Source organism: Fistularia commersonii, chromosome 35, assembly GCF_037954325.1.
Source record: "Fistularia commersonii isolate RoL2024-O1a breed Wild chromosome 35, RoL_Fcom_v1.0, whole genome shotgun sequence".
In the NCBI taxonomy this organism is placed as follows: Eukaryota; Metazoa; Chordata; class Actinopteri; order Syngnathiformes; family Fistulariidae; genus Fistularia; species Fistularia commersonii.
This window is the reverse complement of record NC_141318.1, coordinates 5,950,682-5,965,135: the sequence shown is the minus strand read 5'-3', so window position 1 is coordinate 5,965,135 and position 14,454 is coordinate 5,950,682. Positions and strand designations below refer to the sequence as shown.

General features: G+C 41.4%; 1 protein-coding gene across 2 annotated transcripts in view; it reads right to left on the bottom strand.

The window, feature by feature from the left end:
* Positions 1-315: 315 nt before the first annotated feature.
* The window catches only part of c35h4orf33 (chromosome 35 C4orf33 homolog), a 63,067-nt gene continuing 48,928 nt past the window's right edge, over positions 316-14,454 (bottom strand). Inside the window, exon 8 of one of the 2 annotated variants that reach the window (XR_015104443.1) lies at positions 316-356. The gene's annotated coding sequence lies outside the window, so the exon portion shown is untranslated. Of the gene's footprint in view, positions 357-2,103; positions 2,143-14,454 lie in introns of those variants that run through there. The other variant, XR_015104441.1, reaches the window with a different exon arrangement.

Below are 14,454 nucleotides of genomic sequence, written 5' to 3'. Positions count from 1 at the left end.
AATACATCCTACCACCAGCTAGTAACTAATCCATTGAGCATTTTATTATTATTAAAACACTGTTTTCTTTCCATTTTTTTTTTTTATTTTCTTATGAAAGGAACCAAAAATTCTCAGGCCTTGAAAGAAAACAACGAGCCTGATGGGGGATAGGGCGCTCCATAGAATAAAACAAAACATCTCACGCAAAAAACAAACAGCGAATATTAGAAGAAGCAACATTTCGCAGTCTTGAGATCACTTGCTCGGTTGAAGTTAAACTTGCATATAGTGGTTCTGATACTATGACAGTTGTTGGCAAAGCAGCCAAAACAGACTTGATATTGCAGCATGGCAGCTTTTCTGTAGGTCTCCTCCTGGAAGGTAAAACAAAAAGAAAAAGGTTTTCTTTAATTTGGTTAAATTAAATTTCACTTACTAATCCCTCTTTCCTGAGTCTGACCTCAACTCCAATATCCGTCTCTCACACTTATCACTTTGAAACCTTCAATCTCCTATTTCTTTCTACGAATACAGAAATTAATGGGTGATTGTTTAAACCGTGAGTTTGATGCCGACACGCATGTGTTGTCTAGAAGTCAGGAATCAGGCGCTTAAAGTAATGACATAATAGTGATAATAGAGGGGAACGTCCCAAACGTATAGTTAACTTAGTGTGTGGTCGAGCGAAGCCTGGAATTTGTTCGGCCATAGTATTTATTACGCCATCGATACAAAATACACAGGAATAAGACCGTACTGCAACCGTTTTTTTACCTGAAGCTGATTTGATGTCAGAAAAGTTGCAATTAAGTAAGAATAGTTTTATGTTGGCTTTTATATTCTTGCTGCTTATATTCACCCTCAATTTACACCCTCTGTTTTTGAAATGTTTGGGCTGTTTTCGTTTCCAAAGCCCAACACCAAATCCCCCCTCACATCTTGGCAGGATGAGAGGAACCGTCTAGTGTGACTCCCATTTACTGATTTTCAGATGCAGAAAAATGCAAGCAGCACTGAGATACACATACAATTTGACTCAATGTGCCACTGCTCTGCCTTTTAACTCTCCCACACTCTGTGGTAGAATAACTCAGACTCAGCCTACCTGGGGGAGGCATTGATCTCGCAACTAGAGGTTGAGAGAGAAGGTACAAATCAGAGTGTGTGGCTGTGTGGGTGTGCATATGTGTATGTATGTGAAAATGGTAGAAAAGGGTGCGCAAAAAGAAGGAAGAAAGGTAATTCTCTATGCAGTGGGAACAAAAACAGAGACAACATGAAAGATGAAATGGACAGAGAATGAATAAAACAGAGCACAGCAGAGAGGATAGGAACCTATAGGGACATCCAGAACCAGTCAGAAGTAAATAAATAAATATACAAAATTAAATGAAGCAAACAGAAATTTACCATAGGCAGTTTTTCATTGGAGATCTCAAATAGTGATATTATCTCAGCAAACAGTTTGTTTGTTTGTGTTTTCCTTTTTTTTTTTCCATTTCTGATGTAAAAATACTGCAGCTTAAGGTTTTATGTCTTCATCTAGATACATGCAAAAAAACAAAAAAAAACTCTCTTTTCAATGGCATACACAGGGCTTTTTAGTTATTTCTCTATTGTGTGCAAAATCTGACACTTTTTATTTACTTATTCGTGAAATAATGAGCGTGTCCTTTCACTAAGTAAAGTCATGACAGTCGTAATTATGTTTTTTGAACATTTTGATATTTTGCTCCGCGGTTCTTTCTACCTCCCCATTCCCAAAACTTCCTGAATATTAAGAAACTTGCCATCTGTATTCTCTGGGATGGATTTAACACACAAGATTGGCCAATAGCCACATTTCCAACACCTCTAAGGCACTTTTCCAAAAAAAAAGCTAAGGAGGTTTCAAAACCCAAGACTATTTTTTCATTGTTGTCTTTCTTGTGGCCGCTCCCTTCAGGAGTTATTCTCTGTATTCTCTTCCCTCATACCAACTAATGTCATGTCCTCAGTCACTCCATCCATAAGTCTTCTCTTTGGTATTATTTATTCATTTATGTATTTTTAGAAGTACCTTATTTCCATGTTGTGTCTCCAGATGCTTGTTCACTGATTGGTTATTTGGTTCCTGTCAGACACTGTGATTGGTTGTAGGCCGGTCCACCAGCGGTCAATCTGAATTCATGAAGAACATCTCCCTGAACTCTAAAATGCACTGAGGCAAACCCAATTCAGTCATTCATGCAACAGTCTATGGGAACAAACAACGTTAAAGTCCAAAGGAAGAGTTGTAATATTTGTTGTTAAACTAAATAAATACATTGATGCATAAAATTTGGAAGACATGTTCTTGCTGTAAAGTCTGTGGTTTTCCAGTTGAACAAATATCTCAATAATTTCTTGGTTGCAGGCTTAAACTTGGTAGTCTTCTCTTCGACTGACTACAAATGTTTACTGCCTCTGAAGAAAAAAAAATAAAAGAATAAAGAGTAGTTTTGTAAGAAACCTTCTTACTACTGAAAGGCTAGGTTAAAAAAAGGAAAGGAAGAATGTCCACAAAATTAAAAAGATACTAAGAGGGACCTTGATGCAGGCATTTTCGTGACGCTCGCTCATAACTGTAAGTCCATCCAGCTGGGATGTTGGCAACTTCAACCAGACTTCAGTGATTCGGGAGACAGCAGCTCAAGTGCAAATTACTCAGGGAAGTGGAATAAGTATACAAGAGTCTCACTGCAGAGAAAACCTGGAAAATGTTCTCTGCAGTCCTGCCATCCATTGCATCCTTTTCCTTTTTCTTCATTGCAATCATCAGGGAAGGGTCTGACACAAAAGTAGAATGGTCATGTACAAGAAAAGCCTCATTATGCTTCCAGGAGATGCGCTACCTGTATTGTTTGACAGCCTGTAGAACGTCCCTCCTGACAGTGGACACAGGGGGAGCTGTCACAGATCATCACAGATAATCCGGCGTGTTTAGCGTTTGGCTACGTGTTCAAAGAAACTAAATCCCGGTTTGAAGTTGTGCCTCAAGGTCATCTGTGTTTATGTTTTTGCCCTTTTTTTATATGCGATACTGTCGGGAATTACGTGGGGAGTTTGAGAGGGAGAGAGCGAGGAAGAATGACTGCCGTTAAATAAGCACTTCCAGATGTTTGTATGCACGACGCATTTATGTAAAAGACAAGCTTCTTGTTAAGGGAACTGGACTTGTTAGAGGAAGCCATGACAGCAAGCATTTCAAATGTCTCTTGTGGATTTGACACTAGAGAGGCAGAAACTTTCACCTTTGGCCATGGTCAAGTAGCTCTTTTAGGTGTTTGGAACAGCCTTTGGAGAGCAAACAAAAAACAAATTCATACACCAAAATGTCCTCTGTGTTGCACCGATAACCGCTTTTTCATCACGTTCCATGAGCTTGGCCGTGTCAAGGTGCTGGTCTTTCATGCAAATCACAAACGCACGTCAGGTCGAGCCAGACAATGAAGGGATCGCCGGAGGTAATAGCTTATCCTCATTTGTCGATCGTGTTCAAACAAACAGGATAACAAAAAATAAAATTAGTGAAAACATCCTGCCTCCACATATGACTTAATTGCTAAGAAAAATCTGAGAACAGGAGTTCAGTAATTGTGATAAGTAGTTTCACTATCAACTAATCACTGGTTGTGTTGTTGAGGCATGCTGGTAAAATGTCCTCAAACATAAAGTGATATTATTTTTGTCTTTGTTTTTTTGATGATCAAGGGCACTTAGATGCTGAATCAAAATTGCAGCTCATCTTGTGTTGATTACATTGCAATGTTCTTCTACTTTTTACTTAATAAGAGGCATTACTTAAGCCTATGGGTATTTTTTCCTTTTTTTTTTTCATATGATGAAAATTATGAAAACATTAACAAATTACTAAATCAGTTTTTGAGAAAAAAAAACGTGTGAAACTAAGAAGCTAACCCTGCTGCCATGCAGAGCAAACCCCAGTTAAAAATGGCGATTAGTTAAACTTAGCACAATAGGAAAGAATTACCTCAACTATTTTTTTTCATATTTCGTTTATTTTTTATTTTTTGAACATTTATTAGAGCAGGTTCTTTGACAGAGTCACACCCATTCTTACAAAACCTCATGACAAGATACACATTATACAATATTCTTTATAGGTATAATTATTTCTACTATTCATTTATTTTGACCCAAAATATCTGACGTGGACCCGAGTGACCACTTTGCATAATTAATGTCCAATTCAGGTGAAATTATTTTTATTTTTAAGAGGCTAATGGTACAGAAATGTCTTCGTTGGCCACCAAGGTGACATGTCTCACACTGCCATGTAAAAAAAAAGAAAGTTAGAGATGAGTTCAGCGAAGAAGGTGAACTCACCCTAACTTGGAATTGGTACAGCAAAATCATACTTAAAGAAATAATTACTTACCAAATCATTATCAAATTATCCCGAACCCGATGCTCAATTCACAGCCCCAAGCCAAAAATAATTAAACAAAGTTGTTATAGAAATGGGGATATAACAAAAGAAAACTGTTCAAGGATTGTAAGTAAAAATGTACTTATATAAAAGATAAATAACACTGATGTGTCTGAAAACTAAGACCACAAAACAAAGGGAAACAAAAAAAACAAAGATATCCAACATTTAAGAACATTCCTCAAAAAACAAGGAGGGAGGGTAATAATAAGAGGGCGAGTAAATAAGTAGTAAGAAAGATTTTATCTGCTTATGTGGATAATATTCCTCCTATTTGAAACATTTCAGATGGCAGAGGTTGACATCTCACATATCTGCTCAATGAGGCTAAGTTTCTTCCGCAGATCATCTCCCCCTCCCTCTCAGACTACCTTACGACTTCATAAAGGAAAACCTTCCCTGCTTTGCTGGAGGTCAGCGGCGCCGAGGAAGCCCTCCGCTGCAGAATAGTATATAGACAGAGGTCATAAATGATCTAGAGTTCTGACTTTGACAGTCCCATTACTGGATCATTGTCGGAGAATGAAAAAGCAGTGCAAATATACACAGAAGATTCGGAGGAGGAATCTAAATCAAGAAGGCAGTTAGAAGAACAGGGGTTTGAGGGGGGAGCAAGGAGAGAAAGAGTCATGCAAGGAAGAGGGAGCGAAGCAGGGGCTTCTGCAGCGCTATGGAAAGCATCAATCCTGCTATCTGTTCCATGCATACCACTGTATGCGACCGGTGTCGCCGCATCAGTGATCACTGTACACACCCGCACACACACACACACACATTCACAGTCCCACACACAGATCGCCATTTCACTCATGAGCACACTCTTGCACAGACAGATAGGACCCACTTAATGTCTTCCACCCCTCTTAGCCCCATCTGTCTATGTCTGCAGTTCAGGTCTCCCCTCTCACGCAAGCAGACGCACCGTTGTCATGGTGAGGGTCAAAAACAAAGAGAAACACAGAGGGAGTCGAGTTTATCCACGCACCCAAACATTATCGCATGATGTTGTGATGCATCGCCTCTGTTCACGCTCCGTCACTTTCCCACCATTACCTTTCGCCAATTTCACCAGTTTGCCTCTTGCAAAGAAGTCCCGTTTACTCCAGCATTATTTTTTCAAATTTTATTCTTTTTGGTCGGGCATTACCTTACCTCTGCAATTCATTATTTCTCCCTTTTGCTGCACATTAGCCCTCATCCTTCGCTTTCTCTTTTTTTTTTTTTTTCTTCTCATTTTTGGTAAGTTTTGAAGTCCGCTTCTCTTTCCTCCCCATTGTCACCCACCCCAAACATTTCTATATTTCATCCACAGCCATTAACTTCTCTCACCTAAATTGCCTTCTGTCTGGTCCTGGCTTTATTTCTGATGTTTTCCTCTCATTCCTTTATTCTTGTTTACATTCCCCAAATCCCACCCATTCTCCTCTCTTGTTGCACTCTTCATCTCGCAACAACAGATCAGGGAGATTAACATTCAGCACCACAGACAGAGCCTCACACACACTTGACAACATAGAGTTGCTGTGCCACCTATTGGTCATTGGGAGCACAGCAACACATGGAAAATATTCAGGGAAAACTGTCAACTTTGCCATGAAAATCAGAGCACATCATCTAAACATTGTTATACAAACTTGAGACCAGCTTGAAGATTAAATAGTGTTATGATATAATGAGTTTAAAAAGATAAAATAAAATGTAGATTTGAAAAAACAAGTTATTTTTTCATTGTAAATGACGGCAATTGAGCAGAGATTTTTTGGAGAAATCTTATACCGGCAAGCCACTGGGTATTGCGAACCTCGCTCTGTAGTTTCATCTCGCTACATTTCAGCGTGCATAGATGCAGTGTAACTGTGAGGTTGTTGAGCCAGAATGAGGTCCTTGTTTCTCATTTGTGGGATCCAAAGGGAGGTAACAATAGCATCTGCTCTCCTCAGGGACTAAGAATTCAATCACAACCACAGCAAAGGTAAGATTTGAATATAAAGTAGCATAGCGAGAGCTACGTGTGTTTAAAAGCAACTGTTTGATGATGTAATGGCAAATTCCATAATGAGCGTACTTGCAGGCGTGTGTCTCTACATATTTTACCCTGTTGATTGAAATGGAAACACACACACAAGCACACACTTATCAACACAAAGGCACATAGGGGCACTGATCCAGTGCAGGGATTATCAGACCAAATCCATGACTGAACTCACACTGGGATTCACTGGTATGTGTCTTTGTCTGAGCATCCAATCTTATAAGGATGCCGGTTTGTGTACACATACGGAAAATCTTACTGCGAACCACTGTGTATTTTTGTATCAGGTAGTGTCAGGGGTTCAAACAAGGAAGAAAGAGAACAAGACAAGGAAATGGAAAAGAGGGAAGAATTCAAAGCAAAGCAGTGGCAAAATGGGAGATAGGTATGACACAGACACAAAAAGTGCTATCTGGCGTGCCCCCCCGCAACACGCTCGCCCACACGGATAGAAAGTACAGTGATTAAAACGAGGTGATCCCACTGCTTACCAGAATGAAATGTGACGGCAGAAAACACAAACCTTTCCCGAGAGTGCTTTAGGTTAACCATCCTTACGCCGTTTTACATGTCCGGAGGTGGTTTTAAATAAACTATAAGTCCTTTCTCTTTCTTAGTCCTTCAACAAGCTGTCCCTGGACATTCAGATATTAGAGCTTCTCACTGTTCTTCACCTAATCAGCACAGAAAATTCAAGATTTTAACTTTCACACAGGTTTTAACAAGACTTATCGGGAGAAATGTGAAACTTTGAAGGTCAGGATCAGCCATATAAAAACTGTTTTTACTAATGAACCAGATAAGTGTCTTCTGCCAAGCCTGAAGTTATTAATCATACATGACTTATTTTTAATTATTTGTCAATTATAGTTGATGGATCATATTGAATTGATGACAAGCCTAGCCGAAGGTTCACCATTTTTCTGTTTTCTACAAAATGGGAAGCTCTTGGACAGTTGAGTAAGAATGGGATTGATTTTATGAATGTGAAATATAGATCCCATAAAATACTGCGACGATGCACTCAGCCACTCCGAAGTCTCCCACAAGACTGGGACAAACATGTATTGGAAGGCTTTTGAATATATGTGCTCCCACGCATATACATACAGCATGCATGATAATGTGTGAATATGAAAATCCAGATTAAATTCAGATGGTTGCAGAATTTGCATCATGCAGTTCACATGTTGAAAGTAGAGTCACCAGAAGCAAGGCAAGCAATCAAGCGATATGTGGGCTTAAAGATTTTTCCCAAACATAAATCCTTTTGAAGGAACATTGTAACCATTGCGCATGTACATGCTCTCACTCAAGTGTTCTGTATAATCAACTGAACTGGATCCAAGTCCATGGTTATCATTTCAGCGGTCTGTGTTGGCTTCCCTTCCAGGAACAACCTGGAAACTCTAAGTTCGGTTAGCTTCGCTCTACAGTACGGCAAATATCCCCTCTAATTGATTCAGAAATACAGGGATTTTTCATTTCAATTACTTTTGGTAATGCTTTCAAAAATGCTAACAAAAGCAATTGTCTTTTTTTTTTTCTTTACGTAGAAATGTCTCAGGACAGAATAGCAGTCATGTTCAAGGAAGGTGTGCCTAAACCAAACCCAAGGACACTCAAGAGGTAGGGCGTCTTAAGGGGTTTATTGACGAGGAAGGTGAATGAGAGCTGTGCTTTGGCAGGGTCGTCTCCTGGGGAAAGTGATTGGGGTCTTCGGAACTAGGAAAGGCGTCAACCGTCAGGGACTCGGAGCTGTAAGGAAGTGCAAGACAGAATGCAAGGCGGTAATGAACTAGCGAGGAACAAGCAACAATCTGGCACCGAAGGGATGGTGGCAAGGCCTGGTCACCTGGTCACTCAGGCTCACTGGTGACGGGGGCTGCAACCAGCACCCTAACTCCAGATCCCAACATCACCCCCAAAAGCTACCACCTGGCAGCCCAGAAGAACAATTTGGCCATTCTGACCCAGTGGACACTCTCTGGTCCACTCTTACAATGCTGTTCTTGGGTCCCTCAGCCTACTAAACATTGACCAGCGCTTGGATCAGCTGATACAGCTACTCCTGAGCTGTCATCCTAGTCCATCTCCTCCTACAGAGGTCCCCGCTGCTCCGCCAGTCTCCCAGGCCCTCACCACCTCCCGAGATGTTAGCTCACCCATGCCAGCGAAATTCTCAGACCGTTGTGGGAGCGGGGATTTCTTCTAGAGTGCCTTTAATTGTTCCCCACATGATGACGCCAAGATTTTATTTATCCCGGGCCTCCTTTCCTGCAAGGCCCGAAGATGGGCCGGGGCCCGGTTCCATCCAGCTTTGGTTGCACCTTCAAAAAGTTCTTTCAGGAATTTAAAATTTAAGAAATCCTTTAGTGAGGGTTCTGACCACACCACCTGTTCCAGAGATCTTGGGATACTCACAAGGTCAGCAAACTGTTTCCAACTTTGCCACTGAGTTTAGTACATTTGCTTCTGCATCTGGGTGGAACCCTCTCACTATGAAGAGCGCCTGTTTTGGTGCCCTCAGTGAAACCTTGAAGGCCAAATCAGCCCCTTGGATGACCAGAGGACCTGATAACCTTGGCTACCTGCCTCAATCAGCTAAGATACAAGCAAAGAGGTACAGTTAACAGTGGGTCGGGCATAGAACTGAATGTCAACCTTCAAGCTCTTCCTCCGTCCAGGACCCAACTTCCCCAATCAGGGTCCCAAGCCAATGTACGTCGGTCGAGCCCATCGGTTTCCATACGAACGTCCGCAGCATGTCCAATCCAACTGGCGCTTCTAGTGCAGATCCGCTGGCCACTTCATAGCCTCTTGTCTGTAATAGAGAGAGTGAAGGAGGTCTGGTGGTTCATCCTAGAACAGGTACCACCCCTCAACTTACATGCCCTGCAATTCTGTCATGTTTCAGGAAGGTGCGCCTGATCCAAACGCAAGGACACTCAGGAAGTAGAGAGTCTTAAGGGGTTTATTGACGAGGCAGCCGAATGAAGAGCTGGGGAAAGTCACGAGGCGCCTCGAGAACTAGGGGCAGGCAAGGAGAGGCGTAAGGCAACTGCGGTAACTCGAGGCTGACAAGGAGAGGCACCAGGAGTCTCGAAAACTAGAGGCAGGCAAAGCAGAGGCGTCAACCATCAGGAACTACAACCTGCGACCAAGACAAAGAACGCAAGGGGGGTAATGAACTAGCGAGGAACAACCAACAATCAGTCACCGAAGAGCCGGTGGCAGACTTCTCTCATCCCCTGCTTGACGAGGCCTGGTCAGCCGTGTGTGTGCCGGCACCCCCAGCTGGTATTATTCACCTGCTCAATCAGACTCACTGGTGACGTGGGCTGCACCCAGAGCCCCGACCTCGGATCCCAACAATAGCTCCATGATTGCTTTCCAATAGTAAAACGTTAAGCAATTAACTAAAGTGTGAATGCGTAATTGTTTTCAACTCATCAAACCCACATCATAATCGTGGGTGGGATTGTTTCACCTGCTGTTCTGGTGCTTTCGGACAGCAGGGACCTGCTGTCGGCAATTAAGGCTGACTGTTGGCGGCAAATATATTTATTTATATATACATGTGAATCCATTCATTCATTCATTACTTATACCGCTTATCCTGCACTCGGTATCTTGGGGGCTGGAGCCTATCACAGCAGGCGAAAGGCGGAGTCCACCCTAAAACTGAGACATACAACCACTCCAACTATCATGCACAAGTCAGACGGGCAACGCAGGGCCTCCAATGAAGCGCCTGCATGTTTTTTAATTGTGGGTGGAGAAAGCCTTGAGGAAACCCACAAAGACGTGGCAAGAACTCGCAAAGTCAACATCGGAACCCCCCCCCATCGGAACCAAACCAGGGACCTTCTTGCGTGCACTGTGAAATTTATTAATTTCTTTTCTTTATTTCCCTCTTTCCCCAAGGCTCCCCTGTCAGCCTTCACCGCTGTTGGTCAGCTCGGTGCTTTGTATGTGCGTGGGGGCGATAGCAGACTCGAAAAACACGCTAACAACACAATGGGATTACAAAAATAAAAAAAAATAAAAAAGATTTTTGCTCTCCCTCGTTCCTGAGGGCAAAGAGATTTCACAGATTCAACTATTGAACAGGTGTTCTACATTGCCTCTCTGCATCGCTGTGACACATGACCCAGAGCTGATGCTCTCGACTGAATTTACTGAAATCGTAAACAAACCAATTTGAAATTCTTTCTTATTAAATCACATAATTCATAGTTAAGCCTGAGCAACTTTACATTAAGGGCTGCTGAGTGTTCCTTTTTTGATTATCACATATTAAAAATCATTTGTCGCTGTTTGTCATACCCAACTATTTTCCGTAGCAAACCCATTGTTTGATGGCAATAGTACCACATCGGGGAAAAAGAAAAAAAACTTGATTCAGTTGTATCGATTAAACTCTTTTTACAAATCAAATGGTAGCTAGGTTAGATCAATTCTCTTGTAGGAATGATCGATTCTCTTGTAGAATTGATTGGACATAGACACAAGACTATTAAACAATTATTTTATACAATCCCCCGAGTTCTGAAGTCAGTTGGCAGCGAATTCTAAACTGCTTTTCACGATCGAGGTCTTGTTCTGTCCTGGGAGGCGTCTGTGACACAAACCCATATAGAAGCACTTTGTGTCTGTTTTCCATCTTGAGAGATGTGACTTGTGGGTTGATTTGTGTGTGTGTGTGTGTGTGTGTGTGTGTGGGTGTGTGTGTTTGTGAGGAGGCAACTTAATTCTATAAATGTGCATATTATAAAGATTTCCATTGAAGCCACCGCATTTCTCGTTATTGTAAATATTCTGATTAGATACAACTAACATTTGTGACATAATTTACTCCAAATAATCTAAGGGTTCTTACCAGAAAGCTATCAAAATTTGTTTCACAGAAATCACACATCACAAAAAATCCTAACCAGCATTTCTCTCAAGAAACAAAACTCCAAAGTTATCAGTTGAAGTCTGATGGACCATCAATTTCTTTCAAAAATACGCTTCATGGACAGATAGCAAGTAATTATAATGGCCAGAAAAATGATGACCGATGTCCGTTCCATGTAGAGCAGAACGTTTAGTTTTAATTAAATCATTCCATGCATTCAAGAGACAAGGTCAGGAAAGGAGGGAGGTCAACAAACATTGGTGATCTGAGCATGTGTGTAATTCAGAAATCTTTTATTGGGGTCACTACAACATATTTTGTGATTTTTTTTTTTTTTTCAAGGACATGTAGCTTTATAGGATTCCAATTCATATAAAAGTGATACAAATAATAATTATTCCTCATAACTTGAATATAATGAAAGGATTTGTAAAACATGACAAACTCTTGTCAAAGACATCTTCAGGATCAAAAAGAAATTGGGAGCTTCAGAATGTGAAAAATATGATATTAGCTGCAAATCAAAGTTTACACCTTCAGGAACTCCTTTGGAAGAGGCAGCCAGGAAAATCGCCAGGAGGGTGGAAAAAGTGTCTGAAAATCCATTCAGCCACTTTTAAATACAACTTACACACACAGCTGTGCACAGTGAGACAGACACACTCTAAGGGGAGAGAAACCTGCGCTGTCACAGAGTACTGACCGCAGTGGGGCTCACACACACACACACACATGCACGCACGCACACACACACACACAACCACATGCACGCACACACAGCTTGACCACCCATCACTGCCTTCTGATTACCACCAGCTTCCACAGCCACCCTCACTCCTTCTCTCCATCCTTCCTACACACTCCAATGATTCTCCCCTCTCTCCCGCTCGCCCGCCTCCCACTCACCTTCCCCCACCAACCGGCTTCCACCTTTTGTCACCCCTGCCTGCCTTCTTATTTCTTGTCACACCACATCCTTCACTAACTTTCCTCTCTTGCACTCGCATTAACATATAAAATGCCTCAACTGCTTTCTGGGCTTAATGGCCTGGTGACTTAATCAGTCAGATGCATACTCACTTACCTGCTCATTCACTCACTTGATTAGTCAGAAGCTGGCTCACCCCCTCATTTAGCTGTTTAGTTTCGCTTTACTTTGCTTCTTGCCCCTAACCCCTCCACCCCGACCCCCCCGACCCCCCGACACCCCACCCACCATCATTGCAAAACCAGCCATTTTAAAATCTGCCAGCCTGTCAATCTGGATCTCTTTATGTAGTAAAAAGCAAAAGCGCTTTTAGGTGTTACCAAAGCTGAAAAAAGCACCCCCCCCCCCCAAAAAAAAAAGAGGGGGAATAAAAACATATTATCAGACTCAGCAGACCCTATCTGCTCGCATTGGGGGTTGTCTGTCACTATGAACGGTTTTGAAGAGAGAGCACAACTACACTGTGGTGACGGAAAGGGATAAAAATGTCACTTTCCTTTTAGCATAATCAAATGAATAACTGCTCCAAGTATGATGCAAATTAAACACAGCATGTCGGCTTTTATTTATTTATTAACTCAATTCGATCCGGAAATAATTTTGCCCAGATTTGTGAGAGATAGGGTGAATGGTTGTATGTCTCTCTATGGGACATTGTGATTAACTTATTCAGGGTGAACCCTGTCAAATGTGACAGCCACCCTCCACGACCCCGACTGCACAGATGATGAGTGAACGAATTCACATTTATATATTGTTTCCTAGGATATTATCTTAACCTCCATCATTGTGTGGTTACGAGATCCCCTGTATTGTGTCACAATACAACTCTCGACACAAGCCTGCTCTTAAGATACACTTTATTGACAACATTTTTTTAAGTATATTTTAAGACGTTCTTGGTTGTTTGCGCACATTGGTGTAAATGATCTTTTTTTTCACCCCCCCCGTTTTATTGATTAAGGTTATATGTGCCACTTGCCCAGTGCCAAATTTTAATCTTCCACTTAGAGTGGCAGATTTTGACATGAACAGTTACAAATCTGTACATCAGTGCACAAAGTTCTTGTGATTCAAAGATGTGTTCCCTGCAGATATGCTATGGTGATGTTTTTTGGTGCACGTGTACATGAGGTGTCTACATTGTCAAAGGTGTGCAACTTTGTTTATCATCGATACAAAGGCAAAGCCGTCAACCAGCTTATTTTCCTCAAGGTCAGTGTGTGTGTTCATTTCAAGCATTTCTCACATCTTCTTCAATTTTATCATTTTAGTACAACCTAAAAATAACAAGCAAAGTTACAAATCAAATCAAAATCCTCTTTTAAAACCTCCCTTACATCAATATGTGCTGTTCATGTGTGCGTATTTCAAATGTGAGATTATGGTTCAGAATTATCCTGAAAAAATAGACAAATATAAAAACAACAACCCACATCTTCTTCTCCTAAAGGCCTTCTACCGTTCTCGGTGTGTGATTGTACCGAAAGCTTCTCTAATAGTATAACTTCCACTCTTCTGCCGCTGTTGGTTCATCACCAGCAGAGATGTGTCCAAAATATTGTTTGGAATACAAGTTGAAATATCCTGTAGTTCTAACTGGGCTGGGACGGTGGGAGACAACATGAGAAATAGCTGAGAAAAGAGAAGGTCAGTTTAATGCTGAGTCACAGACTAAGAGAAGAAGTCAATAAAAGAATCAGTTTCATGGACAGGTAAAGCAGATGAGCGATGACGAAAGGGATGCTGATCACACCACCTAGGAAGAGTGCGAATATAGAGCAAGTCCAGGGGAACTGAGTGTGTGTGTGTGTGTGTGTGTGTGCATCCAACACAGAGGTAACACATATTAGATGATAAATATTTGGCATTTGTTGAGGGGATAATGAGTTTAATCTTCTTCACGTATTGAACCAAAGCTTACAAAATGATGGTTCACATTAATTTCTGATTGTTACGAGAAAGATTGAAGTTATACGTTAAAAACAAGGAAAGTTTCGCAGGTATTTGTGAACATATGTACAGAGATGTTTTATATGATTGCCCCATACAAGTCGACACAAGGAACAGTTACTTTA